This window comes from Lissotriton vulgaris, chromosome 3_1 (assembly GCF_964263255.1).
Source record: "Lissotriton vulgaris chromosome 3_1, aLisVul1.2, whole genome shotgun sequence".
Taxonomy (NCBI): domain Eukaryota; kingdom Metazoa; phylum Chordata; class Amphibia; order Caudata; family Salamandridae; genus Lissotriton; species Lissotriton vulgaris.
In genome coordinates, this window is record NC_141689.1 from 808,850,819 (window position 1) to 808,875,553 (window position 24,735).

Consider the following 24,735-nt stretch of genomic DNA (forward strand, 5'->3'; position numbering starts at 1 on the left):
CCACTGTATGTGGGACCATCACAATCAATGTATTATCCAATACCAAACCAGCAGACTGTTGGATAGAAACAGCCGCTGTCCCTGTAGCTCTTAAACAACGCCCTAGCTACCGGATCTAAAGTAGCTGAAAAATACGCACCTGGGCGCTGCTTGTCTCCAAATTGTTGCGTCAACACTGACAATGCACAACCTTCCCTCTCGTGTACATAAAGTGTAAAAGGTTTACTGTAGTCGGGGGCACCCAACACCGGAGCAGAACACAATGCATCACGCAATTCAGAAAAACTCTTCTGACATTCATCAGACCAAGGAAGAGGGTGTGGTGTGTCCTTAAGAGTAAGTGCCAACAAAGGTTTCGCTAGCAAGGAAAAATTCAGAATCCACTGTCTACAATACGAGGTGATACCTAAGAAGGCACGCACCTCTCTCTGTGTGCATGGCACAGTCATTTGGGCAATCACTTGAATACGCTCTGGGGTCAATCGTCTTCCCTCCTTCGACAAGAGATGACCTAAGTAGGTCACTTCTTGGCGGCAATACTGCAACTTTGAAGGTGACACTTTATGATGAAGGTCAGACTGGTGTCGCAACAAAGAAAGAGTAACTTCTTTACAAATCTCTACATCATCAGCAGCAACCAACAGATCATCAACATACTGGATAAGAGTAGCACCATAAGGCAATGCAAGAGTATCAAGCTGAGTTTTCAAAGCCTGACTATAAATGGAGGGACTCTCACAATAACCTTGAGGAGCGCGCTTAAACCGGAGACTGCGGCCTCCTAAAGAGAAGCCAATAATATCCCTACTTTCCTCAGCAATCGGAATACTGAAGAAAGCGTTCTTCAGATCAATAACAGAAAACCAAGCAGCTGAGGCAGGGATCATAGTCAATAAAGCAGTAATGTCCGGGACAACAGGAAACTGTGGCACAACGATCTTATTGACCTCTCGAAGGTCGATCACAAACCGATACACAGGTGGCTGAGAAGAGTCAGTACGCTTAAGGACAGGCAGAACAGGACTGTTACACACATTACCTCTCGTTTCTTCAACCACACCTTTCTCAACCAAATCATAGATAATGGCTAAAAGAGCTCTTTCGCCATCACTGGAAATTTTGTACTGAGGAATGCAAGCTAATTTAGCATTCGACTTAAGGGTAACAACGTAGGGTGGAATCTGCAAGAGACCAACATCATTGGGACCTGTAGCTCAAAGTGTATCATGGAGAGAACGCAGTTCCAGTGGAAGGCGATCCTTAGACAGATACATTGGGGAAATCACTTTCTTACCCACCGTAAGATGTACTCCTGAAAGAGAACAATGTAATGTTCCCAACAGATTCCCGCCACAGCCAGTCGTTAGAATAAGGGGAGCCTCCAATTCACAGGGACCAATAGAAAGGGGCAAAGGACAAGAAACCAGGTTACGAACTGGGCCGCCAGAAAATCCTACTGAAATATTGGTCAAGCTAGACAAAGGTGTGCCAGGGAGTTTAAAGTGCTTGATAGAACTCTTTTCTGCACAAGTATCCAAAAGAAAAGGTTCTGCCACACCTGATGTAATCACTTCAACATAAGGTCCACTCTGGTCTACTGGAACTGACACTACTCCCTCCCTTTGTCCATGGCTGTCCTAACTATCATTAAAACCAGCACCCTCACTTCCAAAATAATAATCATCAGTGTAGTACTGAGCGGACTGGACGGTCGGAACATTCTGTTGGTCAAAATAATTCATAGAATTCTGAGGGGAAAAGGAACGTTCATTCTGGGGAAACGTACAACATCCCCTACCCCTAAGTACTTGTTGGAAACCACCACGACCTTTCAGACCAGACATACCATTTGCACGCTGTAGCAAGCTCAGGCAACTCTTCTTGAAGTGACCTTCTTCTTTACAATAAGCACACTGATTAGGGCCTAGCGGGAGTCGCGAAGCACAAGACTCAGACTTCTGCAACAGTTTCTGAAACTGTGGGGGTTGCTGGAACTGGGAAGGTTGCTGAAACTGACGCTGATTAGGGCGAGGCGGATAAGCCTGCTGCAGAAGAACTTTCCTTTTTAATTCTCTAGTCTTCTTCTCTACTTTATCCGTCTCATCTTTATCTCTCATAGTATTGTGCAGTAGCCAATATCTGGGCCGAAGAAGAAACAGCCCATGAACTCTCAGAGTCTTTTAACTTATTAGAAAGTTCAGGAAGTAAATTAAAAACAAACTTATCTACAAACAACCTCTGACCACTTTCTGTACTCATGTCCTGATCACTATGATCAATGAATGTTTCCTCAAACCTAGTGAAGAAATCAGACACACTCTCGTCTTTCTTTTGTTTGCATGCTGCTAACTTGTCCCAATTCACCCGCAGAGGAGGCATCATAGTTTTCATTAAATTAATAATCCTACCAGGTAGTTCTGCAACTAAGGGTTCAGGTTTGGCACCTTCTACCTGCCGACCATCTGCAGCAGTAATATTAACCGACGTATCTCCTAACCCTGGCGCGTGATCCTCGTGACGAATCTTCGCCCACAAGGGTTGAGGAACTACATTAACCATCAACATATCTATGTCAGCTAAATTCATAACACACGCATCAACTGTCTGAGACAACTCCTTGTAATAACCAGCAGGATTTTTACGGGGGTCAGGCAAGGTCTGCTTAAGAGTCAGGACCTCAGCTCTCTTCAAAGGCACATGTACCCACACTCGCTGAAAATGAGCCGGTGCAGCCGCAATACCATGAGCGGCATCAGCCACAATTGCCTCTCTCCATTCAGGGGGAACCGCTCTCATAGGATACTGCTTCACTTTTCTCCTAACAGAAGGGTCAGGTTTGAACAATGACTGAGGTGGAAGTCTAGACCTAAAAGTGAGTAGTGTCTCTACCGCTTCCTCAACATCGGAACCCACTATCGTCCCTTTAGCAAATTCAGACTGAACATTAAGCAATTCCAGTGGAATTGAACCCAACTCATTATCTTCCCACTCCTGACGAAGGAAGGTACACATGACATCAAAAACATACCTTTGTTTTGGTGCCTCCCACTGTAGGAAGATATCCATAACCATTTGTGGACTGTACTAGGAGGTATTCGAAACCCATCTACGAGCAAGGAGATCGAACACTGCCCGCTCTTCGGGACCAGGGAGATGACTACGTCTCTGGTTACGTTCAGAAACAGGGGTCATATTCAGTGACCCAAGAGACAAAAGACTAGTGACAGTCTCAGTCATTTGTTGCCAAGCAGAAGGAGAAGAAGTTGACATGAGGACAGGAGACAAAGTGTTTTGAGGCGACAGAGACGTAGGGACAGAAATAGGAGAAGTCAAAGATAAAGGAGTATAAGGCAAAGGCGTTTGAGGTAAGGCTGGTGGCAAGGCTGGCGGCCCTGGAGGGGGCTGCGCCAGTGGAGGAAGAACCACCTGTGAAGCAACTTGTGGCTGAACAACAACAGGGGGTTGAACGACAACAAGGGGTGCAACAACTGGAGGTAACGGAGGTGCAGTAGCACCCTGCACATAAGGGGGTGGTAATCTCAGTAAATTTGACATCAAAGGATCCTTTTCAGGGTCTTCAGTCACATTTGAAAGAGGGGGTGGCAAAGCCGGAAAGCATTTGTCAATGGCCATGCAATGTTGTCTATCTGACACTTTAATCGCACGATCTTCTTCATCTTCCTTAAACTGCCTAGCAGCTTGCATTGCCGATATATTCCTTTCCTTCCTATCTCTCTTAGCTTGCTTATTTTCTCGCTGTTTGGCTTCCTTACGCTAAAGGCGGAAAGAGTCAAACATCGCCGGCCTGGCTTTCTTCTTAAATAGCGCAACTTCTAGGTTATCTAAAACATCTGATTCAAAACTACCATGTTGGGGCCATTGTAAAATACCATCTTTCCTTGTATAACGGACCCATACTTTATTAAAGGTAATGGGACCTACACCATGCTTTGAATAGAGCTCATAAGTTGGAGTTCCAACCGGAGGTATCGGACACGAGCCCTTTAATCGGGAATCCCTTTTACAACTACAACAAAACCATGTCCTAAATTTGGTAAAACCAGGCATCTTTTAGCTCACTAGTCTTGCTTCAAACTTCAAGGGGTTATCAAAAATGATACACTTGCAAATATACGAACCCCTCGGCTTCGACTATTGCAATGGCTGAATCAAAACCAAGAAACAAAACAAAGTCGTGGGAGCGACCCACTTATACTTAACCAAAATGTCTGTCACGCCACCAGAAGACAGTCTAACGTCTCGCCTTACAAATCATCACAAGAGGGTCCAAGACAGGGCGACAGTCAGGGCAGCAGTCCTTCACAGCCATTAGAAAGGGGAAGTTTTGCTGAAAAAAACCTTCGGTCCACGTCGACATGCAGGGGTCGATGAAGTGGCAGCCGTCCTCCAGAATTTCCTCACGGGGCTCCTCACAATCTTCGGGCTTGGACCAGTACCGCTGAAATCGCCCCACGTTGGGCGCCAGTTGAAGAACGGGGGTTTAACCCAGCGACGTCAGGGGCACGCCTAAGATCTTCTTGTTCACCTGTCTTGGTATGCAGAGACACGGAATACTTCTGGATGGCATCAGAGACCAAGTTTATTAGCTGCAGCTAGTAACAGTGATCCTAGAAATACATCACGGTGTAAATTCTCAGGAGACTGCTCATTTTACTAGGGTGAGACGTCTCCTTTTATACCCAATATTCACATTATAAATGTAGACCCACTGCACAAAATTCTAGCCAATAAGGTACATTTTCAAACAAAGTATCACATAACAAAAACTCAATTTATACTTACAGTATCCCAACCCAAAAGTTAATTATTAGGAATGCCCCAAATTCAATCTTCACAAGCCGGACAAACCTATAATTGAAAGCATAACCCATGTAATCAAGAAACATAAAAAAGAAACAGTAACAGATGCTGTACAAGATAAGGCATGTGCAAGGAAACTAAAAGTTAACAATGTCCTGAACATTGATTTACAATCTCAGACAAAGATCGATCAGGGAAATTGGCTTTGTGAGGTCAGTTTCAGGTTAGGAGGTCAGTTTCTTACAGTTCATTTCAGAGTCAAAAAGAAACCTAGTTAATGAATACAAGAACTAAGAAGGCCAGGGCACTTTGTTCGCCAGGCTACCTTCACAGGCCTACGTGAGAGCAACACAAAATGGTGGCACAAAACAAAATTGAGTCAGACTCGAGAATTACAAAACCTCAGTTTGCTAATGAGGCACTTGTAATTTGACATGTTGATGAAGAGATATTCACAGGTGAATAAAGAGACGGTGTCTGTTTGATTAACTTAGATTGAGCTTCGGCAAATGCAGGCTAACCCGCTGCCAGGTTTCACGGTTCTGTCTAGGTGGATTTGCTGTGTTTTTTAAAATTGGAAAACTTGCACTGCCGTAATTTTGCACTGACCTTGATTCCGCAGTACAGCTGACAAATAGCTGGTACTGCTTGGCCCCCACAACGCTGCTTTCTGGGCGCCATTGGGACGCCGAGGGAGAGTGTAGCCACGCCCACATCTGCTGGCCACGCCCCCCGCCTTCGCATCACTTATAGCGCGCTGAAAACGAGCGTCACGCTACTAACGTGTTACTCCTGAGGCGGAAAGCCGGGAGCTTTGCTGAGCCCATTTTAACCATTTTGTTGTATTGCTGTGTTTTTTAAAATTGGAAAACTTGCACTGCCGTAATTTTGCACTGACCTTGATTCCGCAGTACAGCTGACAAATAGCTGGTACTGCTTGGCCCCCACAACGCTGCTTTCTGGGCGCCATTGGGACGCCGAGGGAGAGTGTAGCCACGCCCACATCTGCTGGCCACGCCCCCCGCCTTCGCATCACTTATAGCGCGCTGAAAACGAGCGTCACGCTACTAACGTGTTACTCCTGAGGCGGAAAGCCGGGAGCTTTGCTGAGCCCATTTTAACCATTTTGTTGTATTGCTGTGTTTTTTAAAATTGGAAAACTTGCACTGCCGTAATTTTGCACTGACCTTGATTCCGCAGTACAGCTGACAAATAGCTGGTACTGCTTGGCCCCCACAACGCTGCTTTCTGGGCGCCATTGGGACGCCGAGGGAGAGTGTAGCCACGCCCACATCTGCTGGCCACGCCCCCTCTAACGTCATCAGTTGTCACTATAAGTCATGTGTCAATATCGGAGGCGCAGCGGGCGCGCCGGTTGCGCGCCGAAGGCGCGCTAAAGGCAAGCTCGTCTGCGCTCGTCCGCGACGAGACCGCGACCTGCGCCTCCACCTCTAGCCACATTGACTCGCTGCCCCCACGCTATTCCCGAGACACACTGCTTGAATTACATGGTTCCGCATCAGAAGGTACGCTCTCTTTTGAGGACACTGCGTTTCCCCTGACTGACTTCGCCCATACGGGCCTGATCACTGGAGGCTTACTGAACGTCCGATCTTTACCTAAACACGCGACGGAGATCAGTCTCCTTATAGAAACACACCATCTTGATGTCCTGTTTCTAACCGAGACTTGGACGCAGGCCGATTGTAATATTGATCTTGCATCCGCCTGCCCACCCAACTTTAACATCTTGCACCTCCCTAGACCTAAGGGCCGTGGGGGCGGAGTCGGGATTATATTCCGTGCCTCCTGGATGGTCGACACTATAAACATTGACCCTGTGCCTGGGGTCGAGCTCCTTGGTCTGGCCATTAACTGCCACTTGGGAGATATTTTTACGGTCATAATCTGCTACCGGCCCCCTGGAGCCTTTTCCACTTCGCAACAACAAGCACTACTTACAATTTTTACCAATATGGCAACCTCCCATAATAACCTAACCATTGTGGGAGATTTTAATCTTTGGCCTAATGGTAACCTTGACACTGCACTTCATAACCTTTTGGTTTCCTGTGACAGTGTGGGGCTTCACCAACTAATCCGGCAACCAACCCACTCTGCTGGTAATCGGCTAGACCTTGTTTTCTCGAGCGCAGGTCTAACACAAGTGGGCAACATTCTGCCTATGAGTTGGACTGACCATGCACTCATCAAAATATATATCACTAGCACTACCGCTTACAAGCCCAAAAACTGTCGTTCAGCTGAACTTACTTACCGGAACTGGAAAGCTCTTGGAAAGCCCGGCTCTGCCACCCCAGTCTTTAATGTAGATGACAGTATCTCCCCCACTAGCTCGGTGGAAAACAACTATAGCACCTTCAGTAGCAGGATAACAGCTATTACGGACTCTATCGTTCCTTTGAAACAAGGCACTTCTAAAGGACGAAGATCCGCTCCCTGGTTTACCGACTCCCTTAAAACCCTCAAGTCAGCCTGTAAACAGGCCGAGAGGAAGTGGAGACACGGCTACTGTGACACCAACAAAACCCTGTGGAAAAACAAACTTTTCGAATACAAAGCGGCCATTAGAGTGAGTAAATCGGAATATTACTGCTCTACTATTGTCAATGCAGCTAACAGTTCAAAAAACATATTTCAAATTTTAGAGAATCTCCTACATCCGGACTGTACGAAAAAAACTATTCCTCCATCCCAGACGCTCTGTGATAACCTCGCAGAGTTTTTTCTGGATAAAATTAGGAAAATCATCAATAACCTGGGATCCTCTCTATCCCAACACCCGCCTACCTCTCATGCTACCAGCCCTGCATATTACACCCCCAGTCCAGTCGGCTTGGCCAGGGAAAGTCTTCTGGCTCTCCCCCAGATTCCCGAAGCAGACTTTGAACGACTGGCACTGAGCATCACCTCTGGGTCCCCGCTTGACCCACTCCCCCCAAAAATCTGGAAAGCTTATGGGCACGAGCTATTCCACACTCTGCGAAGGATCTGTAACCAATCTCTTCGCAGTGGAGTGGTTCCTAACCCCTGGAAGCAAGCATTAATCACCCCGCTGCTGAAAAAACCATCCCTGAATCCAGAATGCCTTTCTAATTTTCGTCCCATATCGCTTCTGCCTTTTCCGGCGAAAGTGGTGGAGCGATGGGTCAGCACCTGCCTATCATCTTACCTCGAGCAGAATCATGTTCTGGACGCTTTCCAATTTGGTTTTCGTCCAGCCCACGGCACGGAAACAGCTGTACTTACGGCCATGGAAGAACTTCGAGTGCGGGCAGACAGGGGCCAGGCAGCGGCCTTGATCCTGCTGGACCTGTCTGCCGCATTCGATACTGTCAACCACGTGATCCTGCTGGAAAGGTTGAGAGCGGCGGGTGTTGATGGTTCTGCCCTGCTCTGGTTCCACTCTTTTCTCAGCGACAGGAAACAGGCTGTATCCCTTCCCCCTTATCAATCTGCCTTTTCCCAAGTCCCTCACGGTGTACCCCAGGGTTCCTCTATTAGTCCGATTCTCTTTAATGTATATTTACTACCACTGGTTTCTCTCATTAAATCACATAACATGACCACAGTAAATTACGCAGACGACACCCAGCTTATTGTTTCCTGGGAGGGTGAAGACTCTATAACTTTAGAGGCATTCCACAACTGTCTGAGAGACACTGCCGGCTGGTTACACCACAACTCCCTCCAATTTAACTCCTCTAAGACCGAGGTTCTGTTCTGCCCAGCCAGCCGCATACCTCGTCCCCTGCCTGCGGATTTCTGGCTTCCGGAAAATTCGGACAACCCGTCACCTGTGGCCAGTGTGCGGAATTTGGGCGTCATGCTGAATAATAAGCTGAGCATGGAAACACAGGTCTCGAGAACAGTTGCCACCTGCTCTGCTCTTTTGAGATCACTGCGTAAAATTCTGCCACTACTTCCACTTTCCGCCAGAGCACAGATAGTCAGGTGCACCATCTTGAGTCGTATCGACTATTGCAATGCTCTCTTGCTGGACTCCCCCTTGGTACTGCTGGACCGTCTCCAACGGGTCCAATCAGCAGCAGCGAAACTGGCACTTGGATGGTCTAGGAGATCCTCAACCACTGCTGCCCTAGCCGAGCTGCACTGGCTTCCCCTGAAGCAACGAATTGCCTTCAAGTCTCTGTGTCTGGTCTTTAAGGCACTCCACGGGCTAGGACCTATCCCCTTACAACGGCTGTTCAGCTGGTACACCCCTACCAGAGCCCTTCGATCCGCTACCGCTCGACTTGTAATAGTGCCCAGATTCAAGAGAGCCAGGATTGGAGGAAGATCATTCCGAGTGGCGGCTGCAAAGCTCTGGAACAGTCTGCCTGCTGACATTCGCCACACTTCACAGCTCCTTCCGTTTCGAAAACTAATAAAAACTTGGCTTTTCCCCTAGCTTCCCCCCTCACCAGTTATCTTTCTCCCACTGTTTTTCTATCTTAGGAGTAAGCTACTCTAGCGCCAGGATGCCTGCCAGTCGACAGTTGCGCTCTATAAATGTTTTAAATAAATAAATAAATAAATTATGTCATGACTGGGAGGGACCAGTAGGTCGAGGAGGTACTATTTAGCTATGTTTCAGTAAGGATGAAAATGTCAAGCACATTTGAGAGGATGAGATTGGAGATGTCGGGTGCATGTTTGTTAGCTGATCTGCAGTTAAAGAGTACACACTTCAATTTGCTAGTAGACTGGGTGACGGCTGCCTGCACTATGTTGATATTCTTTAGGTTTTCTCTATTTACGGATCTGTATTTATGTAGGTTCTCTGTAGAGGCTAGCTTGAATGATTGAATACTACCATATAGAGGCTTGCTGTTGTCTATAGGACTGGCATAGGATAGGAGGAGGTCACGTATGTCATTGTCAGATAACTCAGTAATTAGGGCCAGATGTAGGAAGCGTAATTCCGGTCGGTAACGGCCGAAATTACCAAATTTTGTCCGTTACCGACCGGAATTAGGCTACTGAGATGTAAGTGCCCAAATTGCTAATTCGGTAATTTACCGATTCGGTAATTTAAGGAATCGGTAAATTACTGAGGGCCAGATGTAGGTAATTTCATTTTTCCGATTCTTAAATACCGACTCATACCGAATCGGTATTTCAGAATCGGAAATTGTGATGTAGGTAAAAAAATCGGTAAAAAATACCGATTCGGAATCACTCGGAATCTGAAATCGGTATTTACCGAATCGGTAATTTCCGAAACGGTAAATTCCAAATCGGTAAAACCCATTAATTCCAAGGGGCCTCCTGGCCCATAGGAATGAATGTGTTTTACCGATTTGGAATTTATCGAATCGGAATTTACTGAATCGGTAAATACCGAATCGGAAATTTGAAACTGACAAACATGTGAGCCTGTGAACCAATCAGAAACAACAACCACACCCAAAAACAAAGCTACAGTGGAATCAACCAATCAGGATCAAGCACCCCTCCCCAGTACCTGGGAGTGGCCACACCCATGCAGGTGCAGAAACTCAACTGTCAGGAGAGCAGGAGGACAGACAGAGGAGCAGGCTACCCTGACCATACCTGAACAGCACCATGGAGACCCAGGATGGAGAGAGGGATGCAGCAGAGCGCAGGAGGAAACTGAAATTCAGCCCTGAAGAACTGCATGTGCTGTTTGAAGAGGTTTTGAAAAACTACAGCAAAATCTTTGGAAAACAGTCACTGCATGTTGCAGAGTCTGTCAAGCGCACTACCTGGATTGATATCCAAGCAAAGGTAAATGCCATCGGGGTCAGCCACCGTGAAATTGACGATTTAAAAATAAGGTGGTATGACCTTCGCATTATTACCAAAAAGAAACTAGCTGCCCACAGAAAAGAAGCTGCAGCAACAGGGGGAGGCAGAAACCGAGCACCACAACTCACCGACATTGAGGAGCTTGTGGAATCCACCCTAGAGCCGGAATGCATCCATGGCATTGGGGACGCTGACAGCTCCGCCAGAGCTGCAAAGAAACAAGGTAAGATGCATGGACATCATCATTAACCCATTTATTCTGTTCCCCTTCCCCACTCTGTGTGCCTACATCACACTCCAGAACAGGTTTTACTAAGCAGCCCAGCAATACATCATGGGAGACATAGTCATAGGTAGATAAAGCTATGGAGTCAGCATGCCATACAACAAGGGATGCAACACACTACTAGCATAAGCAAATGAGGAGCAGGCAAATGTGTGATAGTAGTGTGATTTAATCAAGACACATAGGTGAACTACTCCACTGACACAATGTCCATGTCTGTCCACAGGAGAGTCATCGTGCAGCACAGCAATGGATAGGGAGAAGAGGATAGAAGAAGCTGGTCCCAGCACAGTTTAACGAGGGAAGAACACAGAGCAGGCAGCCAAGACACCTGAGCAGACAACGACACCACAGCCTCAGTCTCCTCTTCTGTTTGGGACTCAGGAGTCAGGAGCAGCTGCACAGTCCCCCACACCAACAACTCCGTCACCTGTGCAGGAAAGGGCAATGTGCCCCCTCCCCGCATTGGAGAAACATCTGAGGAGGAAGAGGAGGAGGGTGACATGGCAAGCAATCCACCAGAGTCAGCCAACGCTGAGCAGCAGCCCACTCCAAGAGCTGTGCGAGCCAGTGTCCGAGGACGAAGGGCACGGGAGAGAGCTTAAGGACAGTACAGTCAGGGGGTCTTCTGCGGTCCGGAGGCCACCATGGTCAAGGTCCAGCGCCTGCAGGCAAAGGCAATGAGGGGTGTTCAGAGGCTGGCGCGCAGCATTAACAACAAGCTGGATAACATTGACAAGGGCATAGGAATCATTTCGGACAGCATGCAGTCGCTGGCAAATGGCATGACAGACATGACCCAGTGCATGACTGTCCTGTGCGGCAAATTGGACAGGGACCACTTGGAGAGGCGCAAGGCTCGTGTGGATGTGTGCCAGCAGACAAAAGCATTAAACCGCTTTGCAACTGCAACCTCCCTGCTGTGCAGACGGTCAGTAGCGATGCAGGATGCTATTGTGCAGTGCTGCACCAATTTATCTGTGGGGATGGGCAGAGTGACCTCTGCCATGGAACTGATGCTTACACAACAGACAGCCACTCGAGGTGACACATGTGTGGCTGAAAGTGAAGAATCCACCAGCAGGAGTGGCGCATGCACTCCTGTCGCGGAAATACGCAGGAGCGGCAGGCGTCATTCCACAGAGCCAGGCAACACCGAAAGCCATGAAACACAGCCACATCAGTCCCACCCTGTTATCTGTGGACGGAAACATTGACTATGCCCTCCACCCAAAGGACAGGTCACGGTGGGGTTAACTGTGACCACTCAGTAATGGACATTGATATTTTATGTAACCATTGTGTGGTATCATTGCAATGGCGTAGTGAAAATTAAACTACGTACATCATAATCTTAGCCTGTCTGTGTTTCATTACTCACTCAGAAATACTGCTGTGTGATCTCTGCCCGTCTTAGTCTCCCATCTGTAGCTGGTGCTGCTACTGTAGCATAGGGCTCTGCCTGTTCTGTGTCATCATCAATGTCCTCATGATGTGTGATCTCCGCCTCTGTGCCTTCCTTGGTGGCGAGATTGTGTAACATGGCACAGGTCGCAATGATTTTGCAGCACAGGATTGGAGTGTACTGGTGTGCCCCTCCACTCCTGTGGAGGCTGCGAAACCTGCTCTTGAGGATTCCAAATGTGCGCTCCACAACGTTGCGTGTAGATCTGTGAGCCACATTGTAACGCCTTTCACTCCTGGTGGATGGGTTGAGGTAGGGGGTGAGCACAAAGGACCGCAGGGCATATGCACTGTCACCTAGGGGGGAGAAAGATTGGCATTAGTTGCATTATCACGATACATACATCTACTGTGACTGTCAGGGTGTGTCAATGTCATTTACCTAGCAGGTATCCATTCCTAAAATCTCCGGCAACTAGGCGTGTGTATATCCCACTATTCTGGAATATGTACGAATCATGTGTTCTCCCAGGGAATTTCGCAAGATGTCTGTGATAATGTTGCCAGCGTTGCAAATGACCTGCACATTGATGGAGTGCGTCGACTTCCGGTTCCTGTATATGTGTTCTGTGGCTGCAGGTGGACAGAATGGTATGTGGGTACCATCTATGCAGCTTATCACGTGAGGGAACTGTGCCAGTTGATAGAAATCAGTCTTGGTCTTTGCAAGTTCCGCAGGTGTGTCAGGGAATGAAATATAATGCTCCATTCTCTGCATCAGGGCGTCAAGGAACCTCCGGAAGAAACGGGACAGGCAGCTCTGGGACACACCACCTACTGCAGGTATCACACTTTGGTAACTCCCAGAGGCAAGCAGGTGTAGGCTGCACAGCACCTGCACATGGGGTGGGATGGCGTGCGCCCTTGGTGTTGGGTGCTCCAGGAGTGGGTGTAGGTCCCTGATCAGGTTCAGGATGGTTTGGGGATGTAGCCTGTACCTTTGGATTATTTCTGGCTCTGTGTTATCCTCTGCCTGTACACTTGCTCCTCCCTTAGTCATTCCCTCTCTCCTGCTGCCTGTAGTCTTTGCCGCCTTGCAATGACGTAGAAAGCCGCCATTCTGGTTACACTGTTGCATTTTGGGCCTCTTTTTATAGCCTGCACCTGGTTACCACCTGCATTCAATCCATGGTAAGTGCTTACTCCTCAATACCGAATTTCCTTAAATTCGGTATTTTTCGGGTTTCCTACATCTCCATGCCCATTATTTAACCATTTCCTATTTACTGATTCAGTAATTAAGAATTCGGTAAATGTGAATTCGGAAATTTCTGCATCGGTAAAATACCGACTCATATTTTCCGATTCGGAATTATACCGACTCATGTTTTCCGATTCGGAATAATACCGACTCATGTTTTCCGATTCGGAATTATACCGACTCATGTTTTCTGATTCGGAATAATAACGACTCATATTTTCCGATTCGGAAAAAATGAGACTCCTACATCTCATTTCATGGATACCGGCCGAAATTACCGAATTCCGGCCGTTACCGACCGGTATTTGCCGGCTTACATCTGGCCCTGATTCCTTAAAATACCGAATCGGTAAATTACCGAATTAACAATGAAGGGAGCACTCAAATGAGTGCTTTCCCCTTTTTGGCATTCGTTATTTACCACCAACTACAAGTTGGTGGTAAATAAAGAAAACCCCCCAAAAAGCAATTTCATGCAAATTGCTTCAGTGCCATGTTGCAGACATACATGCCCTAAGGGCATGTATGTCTGCAACATGGCACGTATGTCTGCAACATGTCCATCCATACACAATTGAGGGGTGCAACAGGGTGACAAAGTGACACCCTGCCACCCTTCAATGTTTCTCCCAATTACCGAATCGGTATTTACCGATTCGGTAATTGACATTCATTCCTATGGGCCTCCAGGCCCATAGGAATGAATGGCATTTACCGAATTGGTAAATACCGATTCGGTAATTACCAAAACTTACCGATTCGGTAATTTTTTCGGTAAAATGACCTACATCCCATTTGCCTGTTCTTAAATACCGAATCGGTATGATTCGGTATTTAAGAATCGTTAATCTGGGATTACCTACATCTGGCCCCTAGTCTCCTAGGACGAGAAGGGACATCGGGGAAAAGTATCTTATTCTGACTAGTGTACTCCGAGTGTGGAGTTTTGGTGATATATCTGCAAGTTGGGTAACTAATTTGGTTCACAGTGGCACTAGTGGAGATGGTGATGGTTGATAGATTTTTCATTTCGTCCTTGAGATGGGATAGGACAAGGGATATCTCGTTGAAGCGTGTGATCCAATCTGTGTTAGAATAGCTAGTTATGTGTTAAGGTGTATGTTCTATTGGAGGGGGGAGTTCACATGTTCGGTCTGGTTGAGTGGGGATAGGGCTATTAGATTCCAATGGGGTTAGTTGATCATGGCAGGTTGGGGGAGGGTCTGTATGAGTATGGGAAGGGGACAGCATAGTAGGGGCTGTTGCATGCAAGAGGGGTATGATCAAAGAGTGGTGAATCAGGATGGGGTAAAAGTTTTGAGAAGGAGAGGGACCGATCATAGACCAGAGTTGTTAGCAAATCAAGGGGAGCTTTGCAGGTCGGTTCAACTATAGGTGAGACAAGTGGGTTATCTGGAGTGGATTCTGAGCTGGTGGATTTTCCATTGGTCATCAAGGATGTATGCACTGGGTTGGCTGGTAGTTAAGTGGATCCTTGTCCATTGTGGGCCTGGGGACCCTGGTGTGGTTGGATCCATTGTGACGGATGGGTAGGAGTCATTGGGGGTATGGTGAAATGTAGGTACAGTTGATGTAGTTATGGGATTTTGTGATAGAGTTGGAGTATCGTCAGGATAATCGGAATAATTAATGATGGGGAGTGGGTTTTTCTTGTTCCATGCTTTTTTGAGAAAAGGGGGGAACATTTTGTCAATAATAGCGAGATTGACATTTGAGGCTTGTATAAGGATGTCACCATTGTTGTGCAGAGATATAGTAGCTTTCACATTGCAGAAGTCCACGGTGGATACCGACAATTTGAGGGCATTTCGGGGTTTTCTGGAATCAGAGATTCGAAGTATAGAGTAGAGGATATTACTCAATTGTGCACATTATTTTGTGTGGAAGATGAGGTAATTAGATAGCATGCCTTTGTTGATGCAGCAATTAGGATCTGAAATAAGAGCCCCTGGGTGAGTTTTTATTAGACTGTGTTTGAACTTCTTGGCAGCATTATTAGATAGATTGGATGGATATTTAATGGTGAAGGCATGTAAACCTGAGGGTTCTAAGTTTTGATCCATTTTTTTTTCTTTATCTCTTCTTCTTTCTTTCCTCATTTCTCTATGTCTCCCTCTCTACTTCCATTCTGCCTTCCCTAAAAACTTCATTCTCCTATTTGCTGGTATCTTCTATTTTTTTCTTTTTCTTTTTCTGTCTGGTGAAGGCATTGGTGGAGGTTGATTTAATTCAAAGATGGCAGCTGCTTTTTCAGGCTTAGTTTGTTGGTCCGATTTTAGATATCCATCTTCTTTTATTCCTTCTTTCTCTAGGTCACCCTTTCTACTTCCTTTCTGCCTTACTTATAAACTTCCTTCGCCTATTTGCCAGTATCTTCTCTTAAATTATTTTCTGTCAGGTGAAGGCTCTGGTGAATGTGGATACCTTTCAAAGATGGCCACCACTTTTAGGCTTAGTTTGTAAGTTCTACTTTTATTTCCATTTTGAGTAGGGGGTGGGCGTCATCTTCGGAGAGAGAGCTGGAAAAGATTATCTCTACAAAATGGAGGTCTTGGCCTCCTGGCACTGGGGGATATCTTTTTTGCATACAGGAGACGACAAAACTGAGAGGAGGCTCCCACACAGACAGCCACTCCGCAAGTTGGAAGTGGGGAGCATGACTTCCTCATGATCGCTTCACTTGATTTGGGTCTGGCTATGCAGTGTGGAGTGATTGTTGCCCTCCACCACAGCTTGGTCTACTCCTAGTGAGGGGCGACCCAAGGGGCCCAGGTCGGCTTCCACAAGGGACAAGAGTCTGTCAGGGACCCACCATATATCCTCAAGGGGACAGGGAATCCACAAAGGACCCACAGTTGTCACTCAGCTTGGAATACGCAAAGCTGCTCTAGCTCGGCAGGGTCCAGGGACGACGGTGACTGGGGGAAAAACTGCTGGGAACTCCAAGTTCATCGCAGGTCTGCAAGGACCCAGACTCTCTCCGGACCCTTATGCCCAGTGCTGCTTCGAGTTCAAATCCTCGCCACATCCCGTTTGCAACGGGTCCCACAGGCATCAGGTTGACACTCCGATATTCGATATCAACTCTTTCATAGGTGACAGCGGGTCTGGTAAGTGAAAGTGCGAGTAAAGGCCATTCCAGAATATGGGGTTCTGGATTAAACTAGGGAATATTACCAACAAGGTAATCCCAAAAAATCCAGGAGCTCCCATGCAGAACTCCTATACAGCGGCCATTTTGCATACTAGCATGACGATATTAAACTGTTAAATAACATAGAAGAACTTTATGACTTAAAGTAAACTCTTTTTGATCAAATTCAGGCATCACTATTAAAATATTAAAACAGTGATTTAAATGGAATTTCCTGCCTCTTAGACTGATCAGTAGAGTAATTCTGATGAAAATGAGAATATTACAAATTGTTAATTTTTTTCTTCACTACTGTCCATTGTGTACTATAAGTTTAGTTTTTTAAAGAAGATTGAGTTTATCAATTCCTCCTTTTCATGGCACAATTCCTGCCCTAGATTAACATTAAATAATATATGTAATCTTGTTTATCTTTGCATTTCCTTATTTTAATGCAGCAACGTTTAGGGATATCAACTTTCAAGAATCAAGAGGTGGGTGCTATCCCAGTTATGGTGAGGTGGAAATCAAATGGGATTTCTAAAATCAAAGGTTTCATGCCGCCAACCATTGGAAAACCAGGGAGGAAATAGAGGGAATAATTGCAGCTGACAGAAATTTTCTGCAATGACCATATAATGTGATATATCTTACCCTTAAGAACTTGTGGCCTCAAATGGTTTTAGAACAGAATAAGTTAGTTATAATTTGATTGAAAAAGATGTATTTAAACACGTTAGGTAGGGGAAACAATAATTGACATAGTTTAAACAAAGAAACTCTTCTTTTTTGAATCTCGTTCACATGGGCCAAACAGGAAAGCATTATGCTGACAGCTAAAACATATGAAAAGTTTCCTTAAGATCCAATTTTACACAGAATGGCAGAATTATACCCCGGCACATTTGAATGAAATTAATTCAGAATACCTACCTTGTGTTTTAGATGTGATTCCCCAGATACATCTTTGCAGAAAGGTTACTCCATCACAATGGTGACGGACATCCTGCCTGCAGAAATATAAATCCCATTATTTGGGATTTATATTTCAGCAGATGGGATGACCTTCACCGATATGATGGATTAACCTGTCGGCCAAGATTTAAAACAAGCACTAAGACTCTGTAGACGGTGTTTCCATTACAAATTCACAGAGGACCGTCTTTTCAGAAGACAGATGATTAGTCTTCCCGAGCACTGACAATTGGGATCTGAAACAGGTGATGCCTGGGACTGCAGTTTCTGTTGTTCAGGGTACAGACATTTCTAGGCAGAGCCTTTTTTACTGTCCCTGATCATTGCTTCAGGAATTCTGATGACATTTGGGTGCAGAGATCTCATACTTCAGGTAGTGCCACCTTACACAAAGGATGTGCATGAGGAGTAGCCAGAAAATGCCATTTGATAGGGAACACATCCAAACCAGTTCTGAAATGATCCACATCCCCTGTCTGAAAACAAATTGTATGAAAGTGAGATCCAAACCACCCCATATTGTTTCAATTCCAAGTTCCTCTTGACCAAAAAAGGGAGTGATCTACAGAATACGTGAAGAGCTGTTGCATGACCATAGCTACTGTCTTTATGACAGCCAGTTTCTCAAAGGTTAGAGACCATCACCTAAAGCATGCCAATCTTGCTGGAGAAGCAGAAGGACTATATAGAACCTGAAAAGGCTTCCTGCTTGGTCTGAAATAGAAGGAGAGTTTATAGCCTTGCATGAAGATAGGTTGTCCAAGAGGAGAATCCAGCTCTGTTCCTAGCTTGAGGAACATCAAGAACCTGCTGACTAGCCTTATGAGCAAACTTGAAGATGACTGTTGTGAGGGGTGTCCTGGTCTCCCATACTGATCCCAGCAGTTGGCTGAGTACAAAACTAAGCCAGAAAGCCACCCTGTGCTGTCTAGCACCTTGTGATGCATGAATACTTGGTGATTAAGGGTGGGCGTAAAATCCGTTTCGCGGGCAAATTTGCGGATTTTCCGCGATTTCGTGATCCGCGAATCTTGCGAAATCGCGTTAAAATCCCCGAATCAGCGGGGACGAATTTTCAGCCAAGCAAGGGTTACTACAGCAGCAGGTGCAAAAGTTGAACCTAATTTCTTTGTAACCTTTTACAAAAGGGTTACAAACAAATTAACTTCAACTTGCACACCTGCTGCTAATTGCTTCCTGGCGCCTCGTTGCCTACTTGCAACTATTCTCTGACCCTGCTCTGACCCTTGAAGCAGGGTCAGAGAATAGTTACAAGTAGGCAACGAGGCACCTGTCCAAGGAATTAAACCTCATCAGGAAGCACTTACAGATATAAAAAACAGGAAGAAGGGAGAGGATGGCAAATACACCCATTTTGAGTTGTCAGGAGGGGTTAAACTAAAAGAGACCTTTACAGCACAATAATCATATGCATTTTGCTAAAAATAAAAAGCTGTATGTTCTGTAGGGGCAACTCAGGAATCTGGCCCTGATCTTTGGACTGGGTAAGAGTGGTCTGCTTAATTCAGACACTCTGTTCATCACCACCCCCTTTTCTGAATCGTTTTTGGCCACTATAGGTGTGGCAGGGTATACTCAGACATGAGTCCCTTTCTCACTGCACCATCAGGATTCAAGCAAGCCGGGCCGAAGAAGGCTGAAATGCCAGAAACCGGTCCCCGGTAGCTTGTCTCCTTTCTGGTGAAGAATTGGCTTGGTAGTTTAGTCTGCCCTGTTCCCATGATGCACTGGGCCAGGGACAGACTGATTTGCATATAGCCAGGTTCTGAGCTGGGATGGTGCAGTGAGATAAATAACGGTGATGGATCAAGCCCTGATCTTTGGACTGGGTAAGAGTGGTCTGCTTAATTCAGACACTCTGTTCATCACCACCCCCTTTTCTGAATCGTTTTTGGCCACTATAGGTGTGGCAGGGTATACTCAGACATGAGTCTCTTTCTCACTGCACCATCAGGATTCAAGCAAGCCGGGCCGAAGAAGGCTGAAATGCCAGAAACCGGTCCCCGGTAGCTTGTCTCCTTTCTGGTGAAGAATTGGCTTGGTAGTTTAGTCTGCCCTGTTCCCATGATGCACTGGGCCAGGGACAGACTGATTTGCATATAGCCAGGTTCTGAGCTGGGATGGTGCAGTGAGATAAATAATGGTGATGGATCAAGCCCTGATCTTTGGACTGGGTAAGAGTGGTCTGCTTAATTCAGACACTCTGTTCATCACCACCCCCTTTTCTGAATCGTTTTTGGCCACTATAGGTGTGGCAGGGTATACTCAGACATGAGTCCCTTTCTCACTGCACCATCAGGATTCAAGCAAGCCGGGCCGAAGAAGGCTGAAATGCCAGAAACCGGTCCCCGGTAGCTTGTCTCCTTTCTGGTGAAGAATTGGCTTGGTAGTTTAGTCTGCCCTGTTCCCATGATGCACTGGGCCAGGGACAGACTGATTTGCATATAGCCAGGTTCTGAGCTGGGATGGTGCAGTGAGATAAATAATGGTGATGGATCAAGCCCTGATCTTTGGACTGGGTAAGAGTGGTCTGCTTAATTCAGACACTCTGTTCATCACCACCCCCTTTTCTGAATCGTTTTTGGCCACTATAGGTGTGGCAGGGTATACTCAGACATGAGTCTCTTTCTCACTGCACCATCAGGATTCAAGCAAGCCGGGCCGAAGAAGGCTGAAATGCCAGAAACCGGTCCCCGGTAGCTTGTCTCCTTTCTGGTGAAGAATTGGCTTGGTAGTTTAGTCTGCCCTGTTCCCATGATGCACTGGGCCAGGGACAGACTGATTTGCATATAGCCAGGTTCTGAGCTGGGATGGTGCAGTGAGATAAATAATGGTGATGGATCAAGCCCTGATCTTTGGACTGGGTAAGAGTGGTCTGCTTAATTCAGACACTCTGTTCATCACCACCCCCTTTTCTGAATCGTTTTTGGCCACTATAGGTGTGGCAGGGTATACTCAGACATGAGTCCCTTTCTCACTGCACCATCAGGATTCAAGCAAGCCGGGCCGAAGAAGGCTGAAATGCCAGAAACCGGTCCCCGGTAGCTTGTCTCCTTTCTGGTGAAGAATTGGCTTGGTAGTTTAGTCTGCCCTGTTCCCATGATGCACTGGGCCAGGGACAGACTGATTTGCATATAGCCAGGTTCTGAGCTGGGATGGTGCAGTGAGATAAATAATGGCGATGGATCAAGCCCTGATCTTTGGACTGGGTAAGAGTGGTCTGCTTAATTCAGACACTCTGTTCATCACCACCCCCTTTTCTGAATCGTTTTTGGCCACTATAGGTGTGGCAGGGTATACTCAGACATGAGTCCCTTTCTCACTGCACCATCAGGATTCAAGCAAGCCGGGCCGAAGAAGGCTGAAATGCCAGAAACCGGTCCCCGGTAGCTTGTCTCCTTTCTGGTGAAGAATTGGCTTGGTAGTTTAGTCTGCCCTGTTCCCATGATGCACTGGGCCAGGGACAGACTGATTTGCATATAGCCAGGTTCTGAGCTGGGATGGTGCAGTGAGATAAATAACGGTGATGGATCAAGCCCTGATCTTTGGACTGGGTAAGAGTGGTCTGCTTAATTCAGACACTCTGTTCATCACCACCCCCTTTTCTGAATCCTTCAGAGATCCGGCCTCTCTTTCTTTCTCTCGTTCTCTCTCTCCCTCTCTCTCTCCCTCTCTTTCTCTCTCTTTCTATCTATCTATCTATCTATCTATCTATCTATCTATCTATCTATCTATCTATCTATCTATCTCTCTCTCCCGCTCCCATAAATGACTGCATGGGTAACTTCGCTATGCAAGCGGCTCGCGAAGACGCAAAAAGCCCCGCGAACACGCAAAAAACCCCGCAAACACGCAAAAAAAAAAAATCCGCAAATTTGCACAAATTCGCGAATTTTGCGGATCGCAAATTCGCAAATCCGCAAATTCGCGGATCACGAATTCGCAAAATTCGCCCATGCTTATTGGTGATGCTGACTCCCAGGAAAATCTGAGGAGGAAGTGCCACCACCACAAAAACAGAAACCGACCCTGGCATGAAGGTTGCAACTTCCCAAAGAAGCACCCCCTGTGTGAATGTAGCTGGAGGCCCTAGCTGCCCACAATGTGCCCCCATTTGATCTTAGTCCTGAAGAAATGTCTGCTACAAAAGGCACTTCTCGAGCAGACCAGCCATGTGTCTCCCATGGCATGGGTTTAGTCCCAAGTAAAACCGCTACACTGGCTCTTCTCAGGGTAGTTGCGGGTGATAGCACCTGCCAGAGGGCTGCCCGTAAGTGCACGCTGACTGCCACATACTGGGCATGTTACAGGTTCTGATAGAAATAACGCCTGCCTCCTAATCCTGCTTGAACAGTTTACTTCTTCTGAAACTAATCTCTGTCTTACACTGAGTCATACTCTGGCAAGGTGCATGGGCTTTTCTGATTCAGTGCTGTAGAGGTTCACCTCTTATTCCACCAACTGGCAAGAGTTAGCATAGATATGATCTGCCTGATCCACATCTTGAATAGTCGCACCTCAAAGATCCATCCATTGTCACATCATCATTACAATCTACAGGAAATCACTTGGATCAGTGCTCACAAACAACATCAAGATCTAATAGTATGCTGACAACATCAAAATCTTTCTTAACATCTCCTCAGCCACCAACATGCAGTATTTCAGAACCAGCATTGAGTTGAGCTAATCTTGAAACGTCAGTCTAAAGTTCAAACTGACAAAGACTGAGTTTCTCCTATTTGCCAAAATCTCCAAACCTCCACAGATGCAACTGTGACTCTCAGAGATTAAAGTAGACTGATTCAAGCTCTAGCTGACTGTCAGTGCAAAATCATTTTGATTCAACCTTGGCCCCAAACTCACCTTTAATGACACATCACTGAGAAAACGAAGACAGTTTGGTATCAACTCTCCCTCCCGCACAACAACTTGATTCCTTCCTGAAACATATTTCCCAAATGCAGTCCTCTTACGCTTCGAAGCAGACACTCCTCGGCTATATTGACCACTCAATGCAACTAAAGCATCCGATACAAAATCCTACATACTGCAGTACACTTTGCGACTTTTAGAATTTATTTTGCTCCCTTTCCAGACCCACATTGTCTCTAAGACAACGGCATCACCTATAAAGTCACATGAAACTCTACACTGATTTATCTGGTCAGGAAAATATGCACTTCAGATAGGCTGCACCAAACCAAAAGCCATGACATCACAGACTGGAATTGAACAAGTGCATTAAAGAAAGAAAAAGACACCAGTCCTTCTCTGTCTATGCTCCCAGGATATGAAACAACATTCCCACTGGCATCAGAACTCTTCCACCACACCAACAACTCACTAAGAAGCAGAAGATTGATGTATCCAAGGTTTTTCCGCCCTCACAATGGTAATCTTCTGGCCTCTCAGAGAAACAACCTTAAACTGCACCCGAGAACTCTTGACTTTTTCTTCAAAGCTCTGTTGCTTCCCAGGTACCTCTGCAATTTATAAATATCTTAACATAGCATAACATGGAATATCAAATATCCAAATGTAACAATACATGCTATAGCAAACCTTTCATTTTACAAGTCAGAATAGTGATAGTTTATGATAGATCTATAGATGTGTCAGTCGTAGGTGGCTCTCACGGTTGAAGTGCAATGTGAAGCCAAATCAGAAGTAATATTGGGGCACATGCATTAAGCATTATACTGGTCACAAACAGGCCGATTTGCAGACTCCGCCGGATGGCAGTTGGAAAAATACCTTTTCTGATGCATGTAAATTTTTGCGTTCGCAAAACACAATTTTTTGCGATTACCTAAATTGCAAATGCAATTAGAAAATTGCAATTTGTGATTCCCTATTTGAGATGCAAGTAGCATTTCCTAAATGCAAGTGTGCATTTAGGAAACACAAATTACCATCAACTTCAAGTTGATGGTAATTTGTGCATGCATGCAAAGGGTCCTTTCCACCTTTGCCTAAAAATGTTGCAATTTTAGCATCCAATCATTGAGCTATGGTGGCTTTCTCAGATGCTGTTGTCCTTCAGCAATCCACCCTCATTTTAGATCTAACACTTCTGTACACTGAATTTTTTTTCTTAGTCTGATGCATAAATCAATAAATGATAGAGGGGCCCACTCCTCTGAATTTGGATGTTATATGAATCTAGGCTCAAACATGGGAGGACCCTCATTTCCAAAATGCCAATATGAGACTTATCCTCAGTTTTCATCTTTTCCATGACAATAGTACCATTAAAACATCACTGTAATTATTGTCATTGTATTCATCAATATTCAGTGAACATTAATCATCATATGACCTTTAACTTCGACCTCCAATATTACCCACAATAGGTTTTACCACATTGACATCAAGTCATTATCTCACTATGGAAATGCACCACCACCAAATTCATCTCCCTCATGCTAATGAGGGGAACCGTCATTCTTTTGCCGCCACTGCAACATAATTCCCCTTACTGGGAGCGTAACATGCTATCCACAGGTTTGAAGGAGTTTGTAATAGCATTTGCCACTGAATTTCCTCTATCCGTGGGCACACTTCTAAATAATGAGGAGACCGCTTTAAGAATAGAATTAGAAATTGTCAGAAAAATTCACAAAGGGTTTTCTTAAAAATTGCACCCTCCTCATTATTGACATTGCCATCAACGTTTTTCTACAGGAAACTGGTAAATGAAAATCCACAATATTTTTTTAATCAAGTTATATAAAATATATTAAAACAAGCAGGTAGAAAAAGGTCGTGCCTTTAAATTATGTGTATCTAAATCCAGACAGCTGCTTGCATAAACACTTCCCCAGGTAAGCGTCTGCCTCGCAACAAACGATACAAGACCATGCACTGCTACAATGTAAATATTAACACCAGAACCTTGAAAATAGGCAAATTGACTGCTATATAAGCAAACCAGCCTCAATGCACTGAAACAATTCCACACAAACCTTGCAACAGGCTCCTGTATGAAACTGACTCAACATAAAGTAACAATAAAAA